The following is a 24,467-nucleotide window of genomic DNA, read 5'->3' as shown; positions in this document are numbered from 1 at the left end:
GGGATGTGTAGATAGTTTGAGTCATGTTGAGATCAAAAAGGTGTTATTGGTGTTCTTGAGAAACATTAAGTTAAACAAGTCCCCAGGGCCTGATGGGATATACCCCAGAATACTAAGAGAGGCAAGGGAGGAAATTGCTGCGCCTTGAGAGAAATCTTTGTATCCTCACTGGCTACTGGGGATGTCATGATGTGGGTATGCCGGCGTTGGACTGGCGTAAACACAGTAAAAAGTCTGACAACACCAGGTTTTAGTCCAACCTATTTATTTGATAATATTCTCACTAGCTTTCGAGGGGACAGCCTCTTCGTCAGGTGAATGGAGAGTTCTGGCCTCAGACTGAGCATATAAAGCACAGACAGTTTAGAGATTACTGATTAAAATGCAAATCCTTACACCTAACCTGCTGTTCAAGACCTGAAGTGGCTGACAATGTGAGTGGTAGGAGCACTGATCACAGTTTAAAGAGATGTGTATTGTCTCCAGACAGTACAGTAAGTGAGGTTTTGCAAACCCAGGCAAGTCACGGGGGTTACAGATAGTGCGACATGAACCCAAGATCCCTGTTGAGACCGTCCTCATGTGTGCGGAACTTGGCTATCAGTCTCTGCTCAGCGACTCTGCGCTGTCGTGTGTCGTGAAGGCCGCCTTGGTCAATGGTCAACAGACCATTGTTCGCAGCAAACTACCCAGCCTTCAGGAGAACAGTGACCACAATACCACACAACCCTGTCACAGCAACCTCTGCAAGACATGCCGGATCATCGACATGGACACCATCATCACACGTGAGAATACCATCCACCAGGTACATGGTAAATACTCTTGCAACTCGGCCAACATTGTCTACCTGATACGTTGCAAGAAAGGATGTCCCGAAGCATGGTACATTGGGGAGACCATGCAGACGCTACGACAACGGATGAATGAACATCGCTCGACAGTCACCAGGCAAGACTGTTCCCTTCCTGTTGGCGAACACTTCAGTGGTCACGGGCATTCAGCCTCTGACCTTCGGGTAAGCATTCTCCAAGGCGGCCTTCACGACAGCGCAGAGTCGCTGAGCAGAGACTGATAGCCAAGTTCCGCACACATGAGGACGGTCTCAACAGGGATCTTGGGTTCATGTCGCACTATCTGTAACCCCCGTGACTTGCCTGGGTTTGCAAAACCTCACTTACTGTACTGTCTGGAGACAATACACATCTCTTTAAACTGTGATCAGTGCTCCTACCACTCACATTGTCAGCCACTTCAGGTCTTGAACAGCAGGTTAGGTGTAAGGATTCGCATTTTAATCAGTAATCTCTAAACTGTCTGTGCTTTATATGCTCTGTCTGAGGCCAGAACTCTCCATTCACCTGACGAAGAGGCTGTCCCCTCGAAAGCTAGTGAGAATATTATCAAATAAATAGGTTGGACTAAAACCTGGTGTTGTCAGACTTTTTACTGGGGATGTCCCAGAGGATTGGTAAATAGCCAATGTTGTTCCTTTGTTTAAGAAGGGTAGCAAGAATAATCCAGGTAATAACAGGCCAGTGAGCTTTACATCAGCGGTAGGGAAGTTATTGAAGAGGATTCTTCGAGACAGGGTTCATTCCTACTTGGGAATAAGTCGACATATTGGTGAGAGGCAATATGGTTTTGTGAAAGGGAGGGCATGTCTCATGAATTTGACCGAGTTTTTCGAGGAAATGACGAAGATGATTGATGAGGGTAGGGCAGTGGATGTTGTCTACATGGACTTCAGTAAGGCCTTTGACAAGGTCCCTCAAGCAGACTGGTGCAGAAGGTGAAGTCGCATGGGATCAGTGCTGGGACCTTTGCTGTTTGGGGAGGAAAATGTAACTGGATTGATTAGTAAGTTTCTGGATGACACAAAGGTTGGTGAATTTGCAGATAATGATGAGGACCATCAAAGGATACAACAGGATATAGGTCAGTTGGAGACTTGGGCAGAGAGATGGCAGATGGAATTTAACCTGGACGAATGTGACGTAATGCATTTTGGAAGATCTAATACAGAAATGGCAGAACCCTTAAGAGTATTGCTGGGCAAAGGGATCTGGGTGTACAGTACACAGGTCACTGAAAGTGGCAATGCAGATGGACAAGGTAGTCAAGAAGGCACTTGGCATGCTTGCCTTCATCACCAGGGCATTGAGTTTAAAAATTGGCAAGTCGTGTTGCAGCTTTATAGAACCTTAGGCCACACTTGGAATATAGTGTTCAATTCTGGTCGTCACACTACCAGAAGGATGTGGAGGTTTTGGAGAGGGTACAGAAAAGATTTACCAGGATGTTGCCTGCTATGGAGGGCATTAGCTATGAGGAGAGGTTGGAGAAAGTTGCTTTGTTCTCACTGGAGCGACGGAGGTTGAGGGGCTACCTGATAGAAATCTACAAGATTATGAGCGGCATGGACAGAGTGGATAGTCAGAAGCTTTTTCCCAAGGTGGAAGAGTCAAATACTAGCGGACATAGGTTTAAGGTGCGAGGAGCAAAGTTTAAAGGCGATGTACAAGGCAGTTTTTTTTTTACAGAGTAGTGGGTGCCTGGAACTCGTTGCCAGGGTAGGTGGTGGAAGTGGATACGGTATTGAGTTTTAAAGGAGCATCTTGACATATACATGAATAGTATGGTCCATAGAATGGTAGGGGGTTTGAGTTAAGTCGGGCAGCATGGTCAGTGCAGGCTTGGAGGGCAGAAGGGCCTGTTCCTGTGCTGTAATTTTCTTTGTTCTTAGCTGAGCGACAGGAAACTGGTGAAGAGTTGTTTTTTGGATTGAAGGAATATTTATAGCGAAGTTCTTTTGGGATTGATGCCAAGACCTTTGATCTTCCTGATACATCTTGAATGACAACAGTCTTCACATTGAAAATACAATTTCAAAATTTGCAGATAATACATTATGAACTATGAGGATAGTAGAAATTCAAAAGGACATCGACATGTTAGTGGAATGGGTGGACAAGCAACAGATGAAATTTAATGCAGAGAAGTGTGAAGTCATTCATTTTGGTAGGGAGAACATAGAGAATTTAAAACAAAGGATACAATTCTAAACGGAGTGCAGGAGCAGAGGAGCTGGGTATGCACGGGCATAAATCACAGAGGGTGGAAGAACACGTTGAAAGCATGGTTAATTAACCATACAGTTCCCTGGGCTTTATCAATAGGATCATCAAGCGCGTAAACACAAGGAAGTTATGTATAAAACCTGGTTCGGCCTCAACTGGAGGACTGCGTTTAAATCTGGGCATCACAATTTGGAAAGGATGCAGAAAAGATTCAGAAAATAGTTCCAGAGATAAGGAACTTCAGTTATATAGAAAGACTGGAGAAATTGGGCCTGTTCTCCTTGGAGACAAGATAGTTCAGAGATTTAATAGAGGTATTCCAAATCATGGACAGAAGAGATAGAGAGAAATTTTCCCCACTGTTTTGTAGGATCAAAAACCAGAGAGCTGTAAAGTGATTCACAAAAGAAACAATGGTACCATGAGGAAAAACTTAAGCATCAAGTAGTTGGGATCTGGAACATATTGCCTGATAATGTGGTGGAAGCTTGACTATATTATGTATTCCTAAATGCTCTGCTATCCTTTATAATGGACTTTAGCATTTTCTCAATGTCAGATGTTAAGCTAACTGGCCTATGGTTATCTGTTTTTGTCTCCCTTGGCAGTTTTCCTAGCCTCTAGGACTTTGCTAGAATTTAAGGATTCTTGGAAGATTACTACTAGTGCATCCACGGTCTCTGTAAATACTTCCTTTATTATCCTGGGGTGCAATTCATCAGGTCCACTGACTTACTAACCTTTAGCCCCATTAATCTTCTGTAACAGTTACTGTATTTATTTCACTTGCCTCATTTCTGCCCCCGATCATTAAATAGTTTTGCAATTTTATTAGCATCTTCCACCATGATGTTTGATACAAAGTATCTGCCATTTTCTGATTCCCCATTGTTATTTCCCCAGTCTCACCCTGGGATACGAGGGGCAATTTCAGGAAGGCACTTGTAACTAGTGGAGTGTGGCTGGGCCACAATTATTTAGAAACAGGTCCTTTGGCCCTTCTTCACTGTGCTGAACCATTTTTCTGCCTATTCCCACTGACCTGCATCTGGACCATATCCCTCCACACTCTTCTCATCCATGTACCTGTCCAAGTTTTTCTTAAAAATATTAAAAGTGAGCCCGCTTTCACCACTTCATCTGGCAGCTCATTCCACACTCCCACCACTCTGTGTGAAGAACTCCCCGCCCCCCAATATGCCCTTTAAACATTTCCCCCTTCACCCTCAACCCATGTCCTCTAGTATTTTTCTCCCCTAGCCTCAGTGGAAAAAGCCTGCTTGCATTCACTCTATCTATACCCATCATAATTTTGAACACCTCTATCAAATCTCCCCTCATTCTTCTATGCTCCAGGGAATAAAGTCCTAACCTATTCAACCTTTCTCTGTAACTTGGTTTCTCAAGTCCCGGCAACGTCCATATAAACCTTCTCTGCACTTTTTCAACCTTATTAATATCCTTCCTATAATTAGGTGACCAAAACTGCACACAATACTCTAAATTCGGCCTCACCAATGTCTTATACAACCTCACCATAACGTTCCAACTCTTTATAAATCAAAATACTTTGATTTATAAATGCCAATGTACCAAAAGCACTCTTTACAACCCTATCTACCTGTGACACTACTTTTAGAGAATTATGTATCTGTATTCCCAGATTCCTGTATTCTACTGCGCTCTTCAGTGTCCTACCATTTACCTTGCATGTTCTACCTTGGATTGTCCTTCCAAACTGCAATACCTCACATTCGTCTGCATTAACCTCCATCTGCCATTTTTCATAGCTGGTCCAAATCCCTCTGCAAGCTTTGAAAACCTTCCTCACTGTCCACCACACCTCCAATCTTTGTATCATCAGCAAACTTGCTGATCCAATTTACCACATTATCATCCAGATCATTGATACAGATGACAAACAACAATGGACCCAGCACTGATCCCTGTGGCACACCACTAGTCACAGGCCTCCACTCAGAGAAGCAATCCTCCACTACCACTCTCTGGCTTCTTCCACTGAGCCAATGTCTAATCCAATTTACTACCTCTCCATGTATACTTAGCGACTGAACCTTCCTAACTAACCTCCCAAGCGGGACCTTGTCAAAGGCCTTACTGAAGTCCACTTTCCGAGTAACCTCCTCGAAAAACTCTAATAGGTTGGTTAAACATGACCTACCACGCACAAAACCATGTTGACTCTCCCTAATAAGTCCCTGTCTATCCAAGTATTTGTAGCTCCTATCTCTAAGTACTCCTTCCAATAATTTACCTACTACTGACATCAAATTTACCAGCCTATAATTTCCCAGATTACTTTTTGAGCCTTTTTTAAACAACAGAATGACATAAGCTATCCTCCAATCATCCAGCAACTCACCCATGGATACCAACATTTTAAATATATCTGCCAGGGCCCCTGCAATTTCAACACTAGTCTCCTTCAAGGTCTAAGGGAATATCCTGTCCGGTCCTGGGGATTTATCTACTATTTTGCAATATATATTAGTGACTTGGATGAAGGAAGTGAATGCACAAATTTGCTAAGTTTTCAAATTACACAGAAATAGGTGGGAAGGCAAATGGTGAGGAGGACACAGTCTGAACAGGGACAAAGACAGGTTAAGTAAATGGGCCAAAAACTTAGCAGAAAGAATAAAATGTAGGAAATGTGAAGTTATACACTTTGGTAGGAAGAATAAAGGAGCTAAATAGTATTTAAATGGAGAAACATTGCAGAAAGCTGCAGCACAAAGGGATTTGGGGGTCATTGTGCATAAATCATAAAAAACTAGCACAAGTTAAGCAGGTAACAGGAAAATGTTAAGGACTAGGACCAGAGCCCCAAGTTACATTAGGGTACCAGACTTGACCACAACCTCTTGTACCATCTCTTCAGTCACACATTCATCTGGTCTATCCTCCTATTTCACTACTCCTTTACATATTGCACCAAAAGGTAATCCAGAGACTCTCCCTGCTTTCTAGTTCCATTCCCTAGCTCCCTAAACTCTTATCAGGGTCTTATACCTCTTTCTACTTGTGTCACTGATACTAATATGCACCACGGCCACTGGCTGCTCACCCCACCCCACAAGAGTGCTCTGCAGCCACTAAGTAACACCATCATACCAGTGAGGCAACAGAACATCTGGATTCACATCTGCAACCACAGAAGCATCTGTCTGTTCCCCTATCAAATCCCCTATCTGCTCATCTCAATATCAAATCCCTCAACATCATCTGTTGTTTGGGGGGGGGGGGTCGTCTCATCACAATACCCAATGAGGTTAGGTCAGGTCATCCTAGTTGTACGTATCTCTTTAAATAGCATGGAGTCTGGCTGAATGCAGAATCATAATGTGTTCTGGCTCAGCACCTCCTGCTAGGTTTTGACCCATAACAACTCTTCCATTGTAAAGTTTGAGCCTCCCTATTCAATATGTAAAAGGTCTAGTTCTGGTTTCAGGTCATGATGACTGTCCTATTGTTAAGGTCACGTACCCCCTGTTCAACATGCGAGACAATTCTGGTATGTGTCCCTGTTGGCTTTTGACCTGTGGTAACCCCATATTGGCTATATTAATTTAAAATGTCCAGTTTTACATTGAGCCTAATTTTTCTGGTCTTGTCCATCGGACCAGAGTAAGAAAGTAAGTTGTGAAGAGGACATAATGAATCTGTAAAGGGACATAGGTCAGGTGAATGGGCAAAGGCTTGATAGCTCTTTTTAGTCTTTCATGGGATGTGGGTATCGCTGGCAAAGCCAGAATTTGTTCCCAATCCTTAATTACTCCTGAGTTGAATAGCTTGTTAGAATGTTTTCAGAGGGCAGTGAAGAGTCAACCATATTACTGTGGGTCTAGTCACATCTAAGCCAGACTAGGTAAGGACGGCAGATTTTTTTCCCAAAGAATATAAGTGAACAAAATGTTTTTTTTTACAACAATCAATAAAGTTTCTGGGTCATAAAAACATAGAAAGCAGGAATAGGCCATTCAGTCCTTCAAGCCTGTTCCGTCATCCATTATGATCATGGCTGATCATGTAATTCAATAGCCAGATTCCAACCACCCCCCCCACCACCGCCACAATATCATTTGATCCTTTATGTCCAAGAGCTACATCTAACTCCTTCTTAAAAATATACAGCTTTGTCCTCAGCTGCTTTCTCTGGTATTAAATTCCACAGGTTCTCTACTCTTTTTCCTCATCACAGTCCTAAATAGTCTATTCTGTATATTAAACTGTGAAACCAGGTTCTGGATTCCCCCTCCATCAGGAACATTCTTCCTGCATCTACCCCATCTAATCCTATCAGAAGTTAGAATTTTATAGGTTTAACTTACTTCATTAACTTATGCCTGAAAATGCCTCTGGAAAGCTCTCAAATGCAAATGGGTTTCTCAGAAGATCAATGGAAGGGGTTTAACAAACAGTGACTGCCAGATATGTTATAGCCATGAAATTGCAATATCAAAAATGGTCAGTGAGCTAAACCACAGTTGGCATGTTGATAGGCTCTCAATCATTCCTCCCTATTATGCATCAATCATACTGGAAACATTGAAACTTGCCATCATATGACCACAACCAGCTGCAGATAACAGATCTCTCATCTCAAGAACAACTGAAAACCTGGGCAGTCTGTAAAGAACACCCAGTGCAGAATAACTGTTGCAGAATAAGGCAATAACACCTCTCTGCCTATTTAATCCTGGGGAATTCTGCATCATAAAAGTATCCCAGTTTGATTCATATTACAAGTCCACTTGTAAAGAAACTTGGTTTCTGCCATGTCCTACATTAGGTGCTGTGGATTTTAACCAAAATAGTATTGTGGGTTGCATATGTAGATTCAAACCAACACACATGTTTTATTGAAAGACAAGTTCTCAGAACAGAGTACAAACAGAAGTAAAACAACAGCCACTGCAAACACCTCAAAGACATCACCATAAAATCATGTGATCAGCTCTTAAAACAACCTATATCCTTTTAAATATATAACATCTCTCCCCCTGTACTTCTGTGGTCATGACAACAAATTAAAATGATGTTATACAAAGGAGCAATAATGCTCTAGATAGTACAATGCACCATTGATCAATAAGAAAGTCAATCAGCATGTTTATGGTTGGTTGTATACGACTTTCTGGAATTTCACTGTCCTTGACCCTTCGACGATTTCGAACTTCAGTAAATAGCTTTTCTTTTGAAACCAATTCTACATTATTCTCACACGGTTTAGTAGCTAAGAAACAGTCAGGTAACTCAAACTGATCAAGTCTTCTGGAGTCGTACTCACAATACTAGGGGCTAAAGAATTTGGTATTGCTGGAGATAATTCTGAGAAATAATTTCAAGATGATAACAAATGGTCAGCGTAGTGTCACCAAACTAATTCATCTTCAGTTTGAACTGTGTAAGAAATTAGACCAGTTTTTTTTAACCATTTCTCAGTCATTGCATAATTATGCACTAACATTCCGTTTGTTAAAATAAGCCTTCAATTCTCATCTAGCACCTTGAATTGTATACTATCTTGAAGTTTCTGGAGGTAATTACAAATCAAATGTAGTTTTCAACTTTCTCTTAAAGAATAGCAATGTAGGTGAGCTTTGGGTACTCGCATGAGCAGTGTTTTAATAAGATATCAAACCTTGTTCTTTTGAAACGCTTAAAGAATGTTTTAATGATCGTATGAATCTTTCATATGCTAATCCATTGGTTGATGGATGATAAGACATGGATTTTAAATGCTGAATACCATCTACTTTGAGATATTCTGCAAACTCTTGTGAAATAAACAGTGAACCATTATCACTTAGTTTACCAAATCTTGCAAAAAGTAATCAAGTTTTTCAATGGTTTGTTCAGATGTAGTAGGTCTCATAACTTCTGGCCACATTGAACATGTAACCCTCAAACCAACCAGCAAAATCCACACAACTTCGCTGTCATGTCAACTTAGGTCACTCCCAAGGATATAAAAGGAGACACCGGTGGTGCAATTCTTATTCATGCACAGAACTGACACTTGCACATTTTCTTCAATCTGAACATCCATACCCAGCCACCGAAAATAACTACATGCTAATTCCTCAGTCAGACTATAAACATCAAACAGAGGGCTGTAGGGCACAGGCAAGAAATAGCTGCTCAGGCCACAATTAGATAATACTGAAAGCAGGCTCAGTGAGGTAAATGGCCTACACTTGTTCCATTATCTTATAAACTCATGTTCACACCTCCACAGTCCCCATAACCTAAAAGGATAAGATTCGTAGATGCATAAGAACAGCACCACACTCAAGCTGCAAATTTGATTTTGACTTGATTTATTAGTCACATGTATTTAACATACAGTGCACGCTATACAGACAAAACATACCATTCACAGAGGAGGAAACAAGAGAATGCAGAATGTAGTGTTACAGCCATAGCTAGGGTGCAGAAAAAGATCAACTTAATGCAAGGTAAGTCCATTCAACAGTCTGACAGCAGCAGGGAAAAAGCTGTTCTTGAGTCGGTTGGTACATGACCCCACACTTCTGTATCTTTTTCACAGCAGAAGGTGGAAGAGAAAATGTCTGTGGTGCATGGGGTCCTTAATTATGCTGGCTGCTTTGCCAAGGCAGCGGGAAGCATAGACAGAGTCAGAGTCAATGGATGGGAGGCTAGTTTGCGTGATGAATTGGGGTGCATTCACAACTTGTAGTTCCTTGCAGTCTTGGGCAGAGCAGGAGCCATACCAAGCTGTGATACAACCAGACAGAATGCTTTTTATGGTGCATCTGTAGAAGTTGGTGAGAGTCATAGCTGACATGCCAAATTTCCTTAGTCTTCTGAGAATGTAGAGGCATCGATGGGCTTTCTTAATTATAGTGTCAGCATGGGGAGACCAGGACAGGTTGTTGGTGATCTGGGCACCTAAAAACTTGAAGCTCGCGACCCTTTATACTTCATCCCCATTGATGCAGACAGAGGCACGTTCTCCTTTATGCTTCCTGAAGTCGATGACAATTTCCTTCGTTTTGTTGATGTTGAGGGAGAGATGATTGTTGCCGTACCAGTTCACCAGATTCTCTATCTCATTCCTGTACTCTGTCTCATCATTGTTTGAGATCCAACGCACTTCGGTGGTGTTGTCAGCAAACCTGAAAATCAACTGGAGGGGTATTTGGCCATAGGTGTATAAACAGTGGCGCAGGGGGCTGAGAACACAGGTGTTGGGGCACCGGTGTTGTGGATGATTGTGACTAGATAACTGACCAGGTTGAATTTGTCCTCTTTTTGTAGAAAGGGCATCCCTGAGCAATTCTGTACATTGTCAGGTAGGTGCCAGTGTTATAACTGAATTGAAACAGGTCAGCCAGGGGCACAGTTAGTTTTTAAACAGAAAAATCAGTACTATTGCTGGAATGTTATCAGGGCACATAGTCTTTGCAGCATTCAGTGACTTCAGCCATTTCTTGATATCATGTGGAGTGAATCAAACTGCCTGAAGATTGGCATCACTAATGCTGGGGACCTCTGGCCAAGATGGATCAACCACTCTAAGCTTCAGCCTTGTTTTTTTTGCACTGATATGCAGGACTCCCTAATTATTGAGCATGGCAATGTGCATTGCGCCTCCTGCTCCTGTTAGTTGTTTTATGGTCCACCATCAGTCACGACAAAATATTTCGACTGCAGAACTTTGACCTGATTTGTTTATGGGGTCACTTAGCCCTGACAAAAGCATGCTACTTCGACTATTTAGCATGCATAAAGTCTCTGTGTTATAGCATTACAAGGTCAACACCTCATTTTTGTATATACCTGAAGTGCTCCTGACACTCCTCCCCAAACTCCCCTTTGAACAAAGGTTGAAGGTTTACAGGCACAAATACAAAAAAAAACTGTGGATGCTGGAAATTTGAAATAAAAACAGGAAACTGTCCAAATTCTCAGCGGGTCTGGTAGCATCTGTGGAGAGAGAAAAGCAAAATTACCAGGAAATGTTAACACTGTTTTTCTCTCGGCAAATGTTGCCAGATCTGCTGAGAATTGGACAGTTTTCTGTTTTTGTTTTTATTGAGTATTTATTTCCAGGAATTTCTATGTTTATTTGACTTGATGCTACTAGTAGTGAGGGATATGCTGGGACATGATGCTGAATATAATTCTGCTGCTGCAGGTGGCTACTACTCCTTGTGGATATTCAGTTTTGACCCCAGATTTGTTCTGAAATTATATTCCCTTTAGCATGGTGGCGGTGCCTCAGACAGTAGAGTGTATCATAGTGTTGCCATGGGACTTTGTCCCCTTAAGGAAGGAAGGTTAAGGCGGAGAATTCCAGAGCATAGCGTCTCAATAGCTAGACAGTTGAAAGCTGAACCCCAATGGTAGCATAAAGGAAATTTGGTAATGCACAAGAGACCAGGATTAAAGGAAGAAATTCCTTGGAGGATCATAGGGATATGGAGTGAGGGACAAAGTTAGTGCATGGATTCCATTTATTTGGGCCTCTGGTTGATAATGATAATAAGTAGAGCACCCAAAGATCATTCTGGTTAGGGATGGTGATGTTCTTAGCAAATAAAACAACCTATTTTTCTCCTTTGTGTAATGAGCTTATATTTCAGGTCTCAAGTGCAAGTCTGTATCATTAAGTAAACCATTTTTCAGGAGCAACGCAAATGACAGCAAGACTCAAACTTTAATCTGTTTAATCTGAAAATAAAAAGTTGGGGGCGGATTCAGTCAAGACAAGCAGAGTGTAAGAACGGATTTCAAAATCCCAAAGCTGAGGGGAACATGATAATTTATCTTTCCTTAGTTGGCAGACAACTTACCATCAATACTACATGCAGGTGTGTTGGGTTCCTGAAACACTGACAACAAGGACTTATAACTGTAGTTTATTCACTCGCTTACCAGTTACTTCACACACCCAGGGAGAACTAATATGCTCCTGACACAAGACCCTTTGTGTAACTGCAACATCACATGATCAGTCTACAATTTCCCATTTCGTTGGAACAACTAGTGACATAAGATGTAACAATTTCCATGTACAGAGAGACATGGATTAAGCTTTTTGCATCAGGTGCTCATCACATTCCTTATCCCCATCCGCCCTTCTTGGTTGTAAAAAGATGAGATTTGAAAGACAGTTCTAGACAAGGTGGAACTGTGTGTTCCATTTGCCTCCTGTTGGTTGGTGGTTGTGTAGACTCTCTCAGGCTGGTGCCCTAGAGCATTCCATCAATGTTTGTTGGGTGGAGGACTCACTACATTGGCTCTGGAAGAGTCTGCATGTCCATTGGCGTAGGGCAACTGTTTCTTAGACCAGATGACTGAAGTGCTGTTTATCTGTTGGTGCTGGCTCTGACACCTCTAGGAGGTGACGATAGTTGCGTGCATAGTGGGTATCTGTCTGACGCTACACTTAACTGTCTAGTTGTGGGCATGGCTGTGTACCATTGCCAACTTGTCATGGCCATGCAAAGTCTGGATCCTGACCGTTTGACCAGGTATCAGAGGACAGAGTCAGTGGGCACCAGGATCATAGTGCATTTTGTTTCTCAAATCGGCATTGCACGAGGACATCATTCACACTGGCTGCAACAGATCCTTAGCAGTAGGAATCATGGTCCTGGTGTGACTGGAAAGAGTCGTTATGCCAATGAGAGCATGCCCTTTCATGGTAGATTTTGTAGGCTCAGGCATACAGCGTAGCAGCCCATGAGATCTCGGCACACATTTCTCTAAAGAAAATACTTTGCTGAGAATACCATCTGTTCCACCAAACCATTTGAATGTGGATATAGGGGTCTGCTCAAAGTCACATGTGCATCCAAAATGTTTCATTTTAGTGGAGGCGTATTGGCGAGTGTTGTCTATCATGAGTCTCTGCAGGATGCTATGTATGGCGAAGTGCTCCTTGAGCTTGATGATAACTATGTTAATCTCTAACCATCAAATCAACTAAGACGAAATGCTGTTTATCATTCCACTCGAAGACATCAGCTGCTCTGCATGACCATGGGATGTCCTGGCCCTCCTTCATGTGCAATGGCTCTTTTGCTTCGTGTGGTTTTGGTGTATTGCATGGTGCATATCTGGAAACTTCCCTTTCCACATCTGCATAAATGGAGGGCCAATACAGTGCATCCTCGGTTTTGTATCTGATTGCTTCCAATCTGGAGTGCCCTGGTGAAGTTGTTGGGTGCAGTACCTTTGTCAAGTAGGGATGATGAATCACTGGCTATGCAGTATCAGTCCATCCTGTATAATTAGATCATCTCCGTTGGTGAAGAACATGCAGAGCAGCTTCCTTGAGGACTCTGGCCAGAACCTCAAGATGAAGCAGCTGTCTGCATGGATGTTTGCCCGTAAGGTTTCTTTGAGTTCCCAAATTCTATGACAGGATATCAACTCTGGTCATGATATCTACGTCTTCTTAATGATCTGCCTGGTTTGTAGTGGGTAAGGTGGCTCTGGAGCGGGCATTGGGCAAGTACAGGTCCTTAACACATTTGCAGACCACACTTGAGTTTGCATCATTGATTTGGTTCACACTTTGCAGCCATGTAGGTGCAGTGTGAAGAGGCCATTTTAGAATAGTTATAAATGGCTGATGATGTTTCAAGAATTGCAAGGAGACCATATGAAGTCATGCAATTTCTGACAGGCATTCCTTTTCACTTTGTGTCAGTAAGGGCCCGTGAAGTAAAGGCTGCAGTCTGCCATTCTAGATGCAGACTGGACCAAGCCCATGCTGGGAGGTGTCTGCTAATTTAAGTAAGGGTGTTCAAACATCAAAGTACTGTAGCACGGGGCAGGGGTCTGTCGTCATGCCTGTGTCTTGTCTGGATAAGGCTTCACATCATTGGCTGCAAGTAGCCAACCCACATATGGAACCTGGTTTACCTTGCATCTGCATGTCACAGCTTAGCTGCATGAAACGAAGATGTGCATCATGTTCTCGCAATGTACAACCCCAAACCAGGATGTCATCAACAATGATTTTGGGAGGTTGGCATGGAAAGAGCAGCTCCAGACATGCTGGCAGACCTCGCTGCCAGTGCACAACCTATGAAGAAACCAATATTTCTTACCAGAGGTATGAATGTGGTTAATTTCAAGATTTTTTAATCAGGATCTGCCAAACCCATACTTCACATCGAAGATGCTGAACAACTTAGCATTTAGCATGTCTACTATCACTTGTTCCACAACCTTCATACGGTGATGAGGCCCAAGCAGCACCTTGTTCAAGTGCACTGGGTCAGTGCATATCTTGACCATGCCATCTTTCTTTACTGTGGCCACCATTCTGTGGCCTCCTCTATCAGAGTTATAACACCTAGAGTTGTCAACCAATGCAGCTCATCTGGTACTTTCTGCTTCACAAATTGCTGGTACTTTATCGGAGCACAGAAATGTTGGCGGCACTGAATCATATGGTCTCACTTTGTATACAATTGGTAGCTTACCAATAATGTCACAATTGAAGAGTTCTTTGTATGCTATCATTCATGGGCTTGGTGTTGTAAAGCATGCACTTCTGGACCAAGTTGAATGAGCTCCAATGTCATTCTGTCCCAAAGACCTTACAGTCAGCTCAAGTATATGAAACTTGAAACTATCCTGTGTGAATGGAGAGTGGCCACATCTTTGTATGGAAGGTTTGTCCACCATAAGCCATAAAGTCCAACTGGGTGGAGTCTGGTACTGCATATGGATCTAGTTCCCATGATATTCGGCTGGACACTGGTTACACTTTGCTCCAGTGCCAATCTTTACTTTCAGTCTTATGTTATTGCAAATGGTGTTCAGGGCGGTGAAGATTTCATCCTTTTTTTGAGAGTGTTGACACTCTCGCAGTAGAGTGTTGTTGGATGCTCTGTAGCTGTGCTGCTTTGCCCAAGCTCTAGTTCATTCACCTTGCTGACACTCCTTCATACCCATGGATAATTGACCAGCTGCTATAGTGGTTTCAATCTGCAGCATTTAGCAAAGTGGTTCGATTTTTCACACTGTTGCATATTTTACCATATGTGGAAAAAAGCTGTTCTGCTCTGAAGATGATAGCCACTGTACAGTGGTTAGCACTGTTGCTTCATAGCGCCTGGGACCCCGGTTCTATTCCCAACTTGGGTCACTGTGTGTGGAGCTTGCACATTTTCCCCATGTCTGCACAGGTTTCCTCCAGGTGCTCCGATTTCCTTCCACAGTCCAAAGATGTGCTGGTTAGGTGGATTGGCCATGCTAACTTAACCTTAGTGTCAGAGAGAATAGCAAGGTAAATGTGGGATTATGGAAATAGAGCCTGGGTGGGTTTGTGGTCAGTGCAGATTCAATGGGCTGAATGGCCTCTTCTTGCACTGTAGGGATTCTATGATTCTATGCAGTTGAAGCAGGATGTGACCATACTTCAAATACTCCTGTTTCATGCCTAAAATCTTTTTTTTTCACTCATTATTTGTTTAACATGTAGATACTTATGACTGTTTGTAAATCTTTCTATCGCAGCTGCTCCTTGCGGACTGGATTGATGTAAATTTCACAAACTATTCGATCTCTAACTAGTTAATCAGCGAGAGCTCCAAACGCACATTTCTTTGCCAAGATTTTCAGGGTTGGTGGCTGCATAAGATTGTATAGACTCATCTGCTCTTTGATTTGTTGAATTGAGTGCATGCCTGTACAGGATATTATTTTTAACTGGAAGACAACAAAGAACAAAGAAAATTACAGCTCAAGAACAGGCCCTTTGGCTCTCCAAGCCTGCACTGACCAACTGAACTAAACCCCCTACCGTTCCAGGGACCATATCTCTCTATTCCCATCCTATTCATGTATTTGTCCAGACGCCCCTTAAAACTCACTATCGTATCTGCTTCCATTACCTTCCCTGGCAACAAGTTCCAGGCACCCACCACTCTCTGTAAAAAAAAAACCTGTCTCGTACATCTCCTTTAAACCTTGCCCCTCGCACTGTGAAGTTGTATGAATGAAATAGTGGCATGATGGGAAAATTGGTCAAGTATTTGGTACAAAATAAGGAACACTGACTCCGCATAACCTAAGATATGAATAAGACCAGAGAAGGTCAAGACCTGATAAGGCTGATTCCACATAATTTAGGGCTGGATGAGTGAAGCGAGATAAGGTCAGAAATGACAAAGTCATCAGTCTTCTTCTGTTCTATCAAAAGGACAAGATAAAAATATGAATGATGAGACAAAGAGGTCTCAGAGGTCACCGGGTTATAACACGATTAATGATGTTGCTACTGTTTTTATTACTAATTGAATTCCTGAAGTCATGTAACCTGATAAGAAAAAGGTGCAACTATTGAATTGATTCTGTAAGTAAGCGTGGACTTGAGAGCAGAATCAGCAAGTCGTAACAACGGCTCTCTGAACTCAAGTTTTTGCCAATACCACATGCAGTCTTTCAGAAATAAAGATAAGTTGTTTCGTTGGAACGAATTTTGTTGAGTTTCTCTACCACAGTCAAGAGGCAGGAAAAATTTCCACTTCAACAGCACCTTAAACCTATGCCCCTTAATAATTGACTCTTCCACTCTGGGAAAAAGCTTGACTATCCACTCTGTCCTTACTCTTTATAATCTTGTAGACTTCTATCAGGTCTCCCCTCAACCTCGGTATTCCAATGAGAACAAGCCAAGTTTCTCCAACCTCTCCTCATAGTGATGTCCTCCGTACCAGGCAACACCCTGGTAAATCTTTTCTGTATCCTCTCCAAAGCTTCCATATCTTTCTGGTAGTGTGGCGGCCAGAATTGGACACTACATTCCAAGTGCTGCCTAACTAAGGTTCTAGAAAGCTGCAACATGCCTTCTTGACTATCTTCTCCATCCACATTGCCACTTCAGTGACCTCTGTACCTGTACACCCAGATCCCTCTGCTTATCAACACTCAAGGGTTCTGCAATTTACTGTATACTTCCTATCTGTATTAGACCTTACAAAATGCATTACCTCACATTAGTCCTGATTAAACTCCATCTGCCATCTCTCTCTGCCCAAGCCTCCAACCAATCCATGTCCTGCTGCATCTTCTGATGGTCATCGTTACCCGCAAATCCACCAACTTTTGTGTCGTCCGCAAACTTACTAATCAAACCAGTTATGTTTTCCTCCAAATCATTTATATATTACAAAGATCCCAGTACTGATCCCTGAGCAATACCACTTGTCACAGCCCTCCATTCAGAGATACACCTTTCCACTGCTACCCTCTGTCTATGACTGAGCCAGTTTTGTATCCACCTTGCCAGCTCACCTCTGATCCCATGCGACTTCACCTTCTGTACCAGTCTGCCATAAGAGACTTTGTCAAAGGCCTTACTAAAGTCCGTGTAGACAACATCCTATCCTCATGCATGCCCTACCCTCAATCTTCGTCATTTCCTCAAAAAACTCGATCAAGTTCGTGAGACATGACTTCCCCTTCACAAAACCATATTGCCTCTCACTAATACGTCCACTTATTTCCAAAGTGGAGTACACCCTGTCTCAAAGAATCTTCTCCAATAATTTCCCTATCACTGACGTAAGGCTCACCAGCCTGTAATTATCTAGATTACTCTTGTTACTGTTCTTAAACAGAGGAACAACATTGGCTATTCTCCAATCCTCTGGGATCTCCCAGGCAGCCTGTGAGCTTACACAGATTTCTCTCAAGGCCCTTGCAATTTCCTCCCTTGTCTCAGTATTTTGGAGGATATCCCATCAGACCCTGGGGACTTGTCTACCTTAATGTTTCTCAAGAACCCCAATACATTTTTGATCTCAACATGACTCAAATTAACTACACCCCTTTTCCTAGACTCATCATCCACCAAGTTCATCTCTTTGGTGAATACTGATGCAGAGTACAACGATATTCACAAACTTAGAATTATTTTAGGGTGGTCTTTTTCCTCTGCCATCTCAAAAACAAAAAAAAATTCAAATTCTCCATAGCCTCAGGGCCAACTAAGTTTAATGAGGTGTAAACCTGAATTTTTTTTGACATGTCAGACAATGCAGCCGCCTTTGTAAATTTACCACTCATTCTCAAACTTTTCCTAATGCTTTCAACAAAGATGTACAGGTCTATGCAGCAAAGTTCTGTGCCATACTGCCAACTCCTGATACTATGTAAATGTGCTGGGTTCCCAAAACACTGGCAACAACAATTTCTAACAGATATTAGTTTATTCACTAGCTACGCAGCTATATGTTAGTACTCTGCCCATACTCCCAGGGAGAATTCTCACCCTTCCGACCCATAGTTGTGTCATCATGTGGCCACGCAGTCCACACTTTCGGTGTAAACGTAAGAACATAAGAAATAGGAGCAGGAGTCAGCCATCTAGCCCCTCGAGCCTGCCCCGCCATTCAATAAGATCATGGCTGATCTGTTGTGGCTCAGTTCCACATTCCCGCCCTCTCCCCATAACCCTTAATCCCCTCGCTTATCAAAAACCCATCAACCCGCGTCTTAAAAATATTTAGCGAGGCAGCCTCCACCACTTCAATGGGCAGAGAATTCCAGAGATTCACCACCCTTTGAGTGAAGAAGTTCCTCCTCAACTCCGTTCTAAACCGCCCCCCCTTTATCTTGAGGCTGTGCCCCCTAGTCCTACTGTCCTTTTTGAGCGGGAAGAGTCTCTCCACCTCTATCCTATCCATCCCATTCATCATCTTATATGTCTCAATGAGATCTCCCCTCATTCTTCTAAACTCTAACCAGTACAAGCCTAGTTTATTCAGCCTCTCCTCATAGCTCAACCCCCTCAACTCTGGCATAAAACGTAAAAAGTCAGTAAAATTTATTAGTCACAAGGCTTACACACTGCAACGGTTACTGTGAAATTCCTCGTCGCCACAGTCCAGCGCCTGTTTGGGTCGATGCTTTCAGAATGTGGGAGGAAACCGGAGCATTCTGAGGAAATCAATGCAGACACAGGGAGAACATGAAAACTCCACACAGTGACCCAAGCTGGGAATCAAACCCAGGTCCCTGGCGCTGTGAGGCAGCAGTACTAACCACTATGTTACCATGCTGCCCCATACAAATTATTATTTACATTCAAGTTAAAACTAAATATGTTGCGTACATGTGTTATTTGTTGTTCCTAGAAAATAATTAAGATGCAAGATAAACACCATCAAATCAATATTTTCATGTGTGTATATGTACAAATAGGCCTTAACTAAAACAATATACCAAAATTGGCACAACTCCATTAAGTACCGTAAACATGGTTTCCAATTACTAGGTAACCAACAATTAACAACTGAAAGCAGAGAATTAAGACTACTCTGCCCATAGGTCATTTACAACTTGTGGACTGTCCTCCACGACATTTGCTCGCTCAAGGAAAAGTTTCTTCTGACCTCTGTCCTCAGAAATCAACATTCAAAAACTTACCTAAATACAAGCGCACATCGCATTTACGTACCTGTCAAAGTTGCCTTCTTTCAGCTTGCCTTAATTCACGGCATCTGATCCCGCACGGCATCTGATCGTCAGGGCATTTCCCTCCTTCCCCCTATCCCTGACTGGAGGATTCCCTGTATTTGCTGTATTAACCTCTCAGTGTCTGCAGTCTGACTGGGCCCTGAAGAGGAGGGTGGAGAAATTCAGTGGCCTACAGCCCCTCACCGCCGCCGCCGCCAGCTTTCTTTCCCAAAATGGTCGCTGATCGGGGATTCCGGGCACGCGCTCGCGCCGGGGCCGTTAGGATGCGCGCGCGCTCCGGGCCGCGAGCGCGCCCACCTACCGCCCCCCCCCCCATGCGCGCGCACGCACGACATATGGGGGAAAAATCCTTCTCACCGGCTGCTGGAGAAAACAGCTCAGAAAATAAACGGCTCCGGAGTCAGTGTCCTTAAAAAAAATCGTTAAATAATCGGGAAATGGTGGTGGTCATTGTGGTCACAGACGTGGCACTTGCTGGGATCATTTATAGAGCTAACTGGGGATAATTGATGAGGGGTCTGGGGTGACTGATAGGAGTGACTGGGGGCATTTCTAGGGGAGGCGGTGGCCGGGTGGTATTTCCCCTGGACCATTCATTCGGAAACTCAGCTAATATTCTTGGGGTCGCGGATTAGAATCCCGCTACGACAAATGGTGGAATTTGAATTCAATTTTAAAAATCTGCAATTAAGAATTGACTAGGCCTTGTCTGATAGCCCAGTGGTATAATCGCTAGAGTATTAATCCAGAAACTGTGTTAATGTTCCAGGGACCTCAGCTTCAAACCCTGCAGTGGGGAGGGAGGGAGGGAGGGGGGGCTGCGCAGTGGCAATTGATAGGAATGATTGGAATTAATATACAGGTCTTGAGGTAAATTGATAGGATTTACTGGAAGTAATTTAGAGGAAGTCTAGGGATAATTTATAGGCAGTTTGGGGTCGTTTATAGCAGTGACTGGGGATAAAGTTACTGAAAATCTAAGGGTAATTTATAGGAGGTGAGGAGGAGACAGAAGTGGATCATCCACTGGGCACTTATAGCTGAAGATGCACTGATGTACTGAGCCCTACCACCATTGAGGATGGAGAAATTTGTGGCGCCCCCTCCATCTCCACTGAGCTGTTTAATTGTCCACCATCATTCGTGGTTGGATATGGCAAGACTGCAGAGCTGAGAGCATTTGCTCGTGGGATTGCTGAGCTCCATTACTTGCTGCTTCTATTGTTTATAATACAATATTACCTAGTATCACTAGGTTGACACTGCCTTTTAGGTATGCCTGGTGCTGTTTCTAGCATGCTTTCCTGCACTTTTCATTGAACCAAGTCTGATCCCTTGGCTTGATGGTAATGGGAGTCAAGTGGATGATATGCCAGGCTACGAGGTTACAGACTGTAGTTGTGTATAGTGTTGCTGCTACTAGTTCACAGTGCCTTATGTGTGCAGTTTTGAGGTGCTAGATCTGTTCAAAATCTACCCCATTCAGCACAGTGGTAATGCCACACAAGATGGAGTATTTTATTACAATCACAGTTGATAATACTGAACAGATTGAAACTGCGTTGATAAATCTATGATGTGGAGCTGCCGGCGTTGGACTGGGGTAACCACAGTAAGAAGTCTCACAACACCAGGTTAAAGTCCAACAGGTTGATTTGTTAGCAAAAGCCACTAACTTTCAGAGCACAGGAATCTGCTGATAAACTTTTAACAAATAATAAAACATATTAAACAAGAAAAATGAACTATATTACACCAGACAAGGTTGGAAAGATCTCAATACAAAGAGAAGACTATGCTCCGAATATTCACTATTTCTTCACCCAGCTATATATTTACAAAATCATATAAGCTAAGATAGATGAAACAATATTCCCTTATATCTTGTACTTTATGCAGTACGTGAACCAACTACTGAATTGTCATAAATACTATATTCCAAAGTAAATGACAGATGTGACCAAAGCAGCTTCTATAGTTTTTTCAACAACCCACCCAGACACTTGTCACACTGTCAGCCAACTGGTCTCACAGAAACCCTACCTTTCTCACACAAGTTTCCAACATCCATGTTTGAAGAACTTGCCTTGGAATTTCTCTAAAACTTGCTCCAACTTGGATGGCTTCAACCAATGCCCACTTACAGGGTTTCAATCTTACCTCTGAGACTCCTTTCCCCTGGATCTCTGCATATTGTCATGCTTCACATTCCATGCACGCTTTCAGATATTTGGCTGTGCGAAGCAGAATACCACTGCTCCAAAAAGTCCACAGTCCAGAGTCGCCAACCTTTGGCTGCCCTCCCTTGAGCCCAGTATTCTTTAAATCTGCTCCCCACAGATTTGGGAGCTCAGAGACTTTTTCGCTGTTCCTGCCATTTTTCTTGATTCAATGGGATCCATCTCTGATCCTTATCTTTGTTGTTGCCTAGGACCTCTTTCTGTCTTGATTTGGGATCTTCTGCCTGTCCCTTCCCTGTATCCTACTCCCGGAGAATCTCTCTAACCTGCTATTCTGTGCTGTTTCACTTTTTATCTTCTGTGCATGCACATAGGATTGATTCTCAGCTTGAAGATGGACAACCTATGCATGCTCAGCCCTTTCCTGGTTGGTGCATGCATTGAAGACCCAAGTTCCCAACCTGAAGACAGTAAAAGGCATAACTGTGGTGTGTGGGGCCATCTCTAGTCTGACATGTGCAGAGGTCCTGAGACCCACTAAGAACTGTAGTTCCTGAACTGCAGCTTCAATTTAAATCCAAGATGAACATTGAAGATACTGTAACAAATGCCAATGAGAAGACAAGTTTTTGCCTTGTCATGGATTTGCCTGGTAACAACAGGACTCAGAATTAATAGAGCAACCAACCTGCAATCAGTTTCTCCAATCTACCCAGCAGCAGGGGAGAATGTGCCTGGTGACAGCAGTAGCCAATGTTCAAAGTGGATGATGAGAGTGAGGGGAGGGGGAGGGTAATGGGATTAACAGACATCTAGATAAAATCAGATGTAAATTGCCCTGTCACCAGGAAGCAATTAACCTAGATGACGGAGAGATGAATGGAAGATCATTGAGAGGTAGATTACCTAATATTTAGTAGGCAGAATCAAAGAGAGAACCAAGGTATAATTATCAAATGGATAAAAGCAAATTACTGCGGATGCTGGAATCTGAAACCAAAAGAGAAAATGTTGGAAAATCTCAGGAAGTCTGGCAACATCTGTAAGGAGAGAAAAGAGCTAACGTTGAGAGTCCGGACGATCCTTTGTCAAAGCTGACAGATACTGCCAGACCTGCTGAGATTTTTCAGCATTTTCTCTTTTGGTTATAATTGTCAACTCCTGCAGAAGCAGACAGGCCAGGTTAACATCCAATGGAGGGCCAGTTTAATATTAACAGCAAGCCAGTTAACAGCAGAGGCTCCTTTTATAGTCTTACAGCCAAACTAGTGCAGAAATCTTCATAAAGGCAGTTTAAATATCTTTGTTGTAACAGGCAAAGATACTTCCCTGATTGGACCATCCTCCTGGTATTATATGATAATTAAAAGCTGGGTTTGACTTATGAATTTGTTTAAGGTGCATGTTGTTTGGGGCACGGGGAACTTATGGCGTTCAGGTATCACAGATATAGTTTGGAACAAGGGGGAATTTCTAGATAAAACTGTGTACATGTTTATTATTTCTGGTGTTTGCTTGTCTTATATATTATAATCCTGTTCGAGGGTATTTGTAAATCTTGAGTAATTGTAACACCATGACTGGGCTGCTTAATCTCACAGGTGATTTCATGCAACTTCTCACACAAATCCAAAACAAAGCTATATAGCTCCATGAACCGGTGCCTCACGTTGAGATGCCCTGCCATCTCAGTGTGGTTCATGACTGTCTCAACAAATTACAACATTTCAGACAATATTCCAAAATCCATTTATATATAACAAAAAAAAACATTCTTAGACTGACCCTTGGTGAACACCATGATCTTCCACCCTCCAGTGCAAAGAACAACCATGTATTATGACACATGGCTTTCTTTCCCTAAATCCAATTTGACACAGACCCTCCTAAAATGATGGCTTTCGCTGGAAAATTTTGTGTACTTTCCTTTTAGGTTTTAAGATTATGTGACTACAACACAAGACATCGGGACCATGAGAATAAACAGGAAACTTTACAGTAACTAGTCTCACAACACCAGTTAAAGTCCAACAGGTTTATTTGGTAGCACAAACTTTCAGAGTATTGTACCTGATGAAGGGACAATGCTCCAAAAGCTCATGCTACCAAATAAACCTGTTGGACTTTAACCTAGTGTTGTGAGACTACTTACTGTGCCTACCCCAGTCCAACACTGGCAACTCCGTATCAGAAATCCTTAAAGAAGGATCTCCCTTAATTCTGTGACCTGATTTGTAGTTCTTTCATATTAGGACATCGGAACATTGGATTCAGGTGTGGATGTGACCGTGTCGCAACAACATTGTCATTTTATTGCTTCCATAGCATTGACAGTAGAATGAGGCATTGCTACTTGTACACAGGTGTCCCTGACTTTCAATTGTTTACTTATTTGTGTATTTCCCTCAATAGAACCTATTCATAATATTTGTATTAATTGTAAACTCTTTGGAGTACCAGTTACATGAAAATATTATACTTTTTTTGTTATTTCATTCCTTCTGCATAAAAGTCTCTGCTAGCTGTGCGCATCACTTGTGCTCCTTCACTGTCTGATTTTTATGATGGAGTTTCATCTAGCCTTCGTTGTACCTGTAAAACCTCAAATACTTTTGACCAGTTTACTTACTCAAATGTTTTATCCCAGTGCCCTAATTTGCAAGATAGACAATGGACAAACACAAGTAGAAGTTCAATAAGTTTATTAATAATA

At 42.6% G+C, this 24,467-nt stretch overlaps 1 protein-coding gene across 10 annotated transcripts in view; it reads right to left on the bottom strand.

Annotated features, from left to right (window-relative positions):
- The window catches only part of tbc1d32 (TBC1 domain family, member 32), a 292,534-nt gene extending 272,779 nt beyond the window's left edge, over positions 1 to 19,755 (bottom strand). For 9 of the 10 annotated variants that reach the window (XR_013887018.1, XR_013887019.1, XR_013887020.1 and 6 more), the window contains exon 1: positions 19,555 to 19,755. The gene's annotated coding sequence lies outside the window, so the exon portion shown is untranslated. Of the gene's footprint in view, positions 1 to 18,941; positions 19,035 to 19,554 lie in introns of all 10 variants that reach the window. The other variant, XM_080192534.1, reaches the window with a different exon arrangement.
- Between the last annotated feature and the right edge of the window lie 4,712 nt (positions 19,756 to 24,467).

This window comes from Carcharhinus amblyrhynchos, chromosome 7 (assembly GCF_965287045.1).
Source record: "Carcharhinus amblyrhynchos chromosome 7, sCarAmb.v2.hapA, whole genome shotgun sequence".
In the NCBI taxonomy this organism is placed as follows: domain Eukaryota; kingdom Metazoa; phylum Chordata; class Chondrichthyes; order Carcharhiniformes; family Carcharhinidae; genus Carcharhinus; species Carcharhinus amblyrhynchos.
The sequence above is the reverse complement of the archived record's forward strand: the minus strand, read 5'-3'. Positions and strand labels throughout refer to the sequence as shown.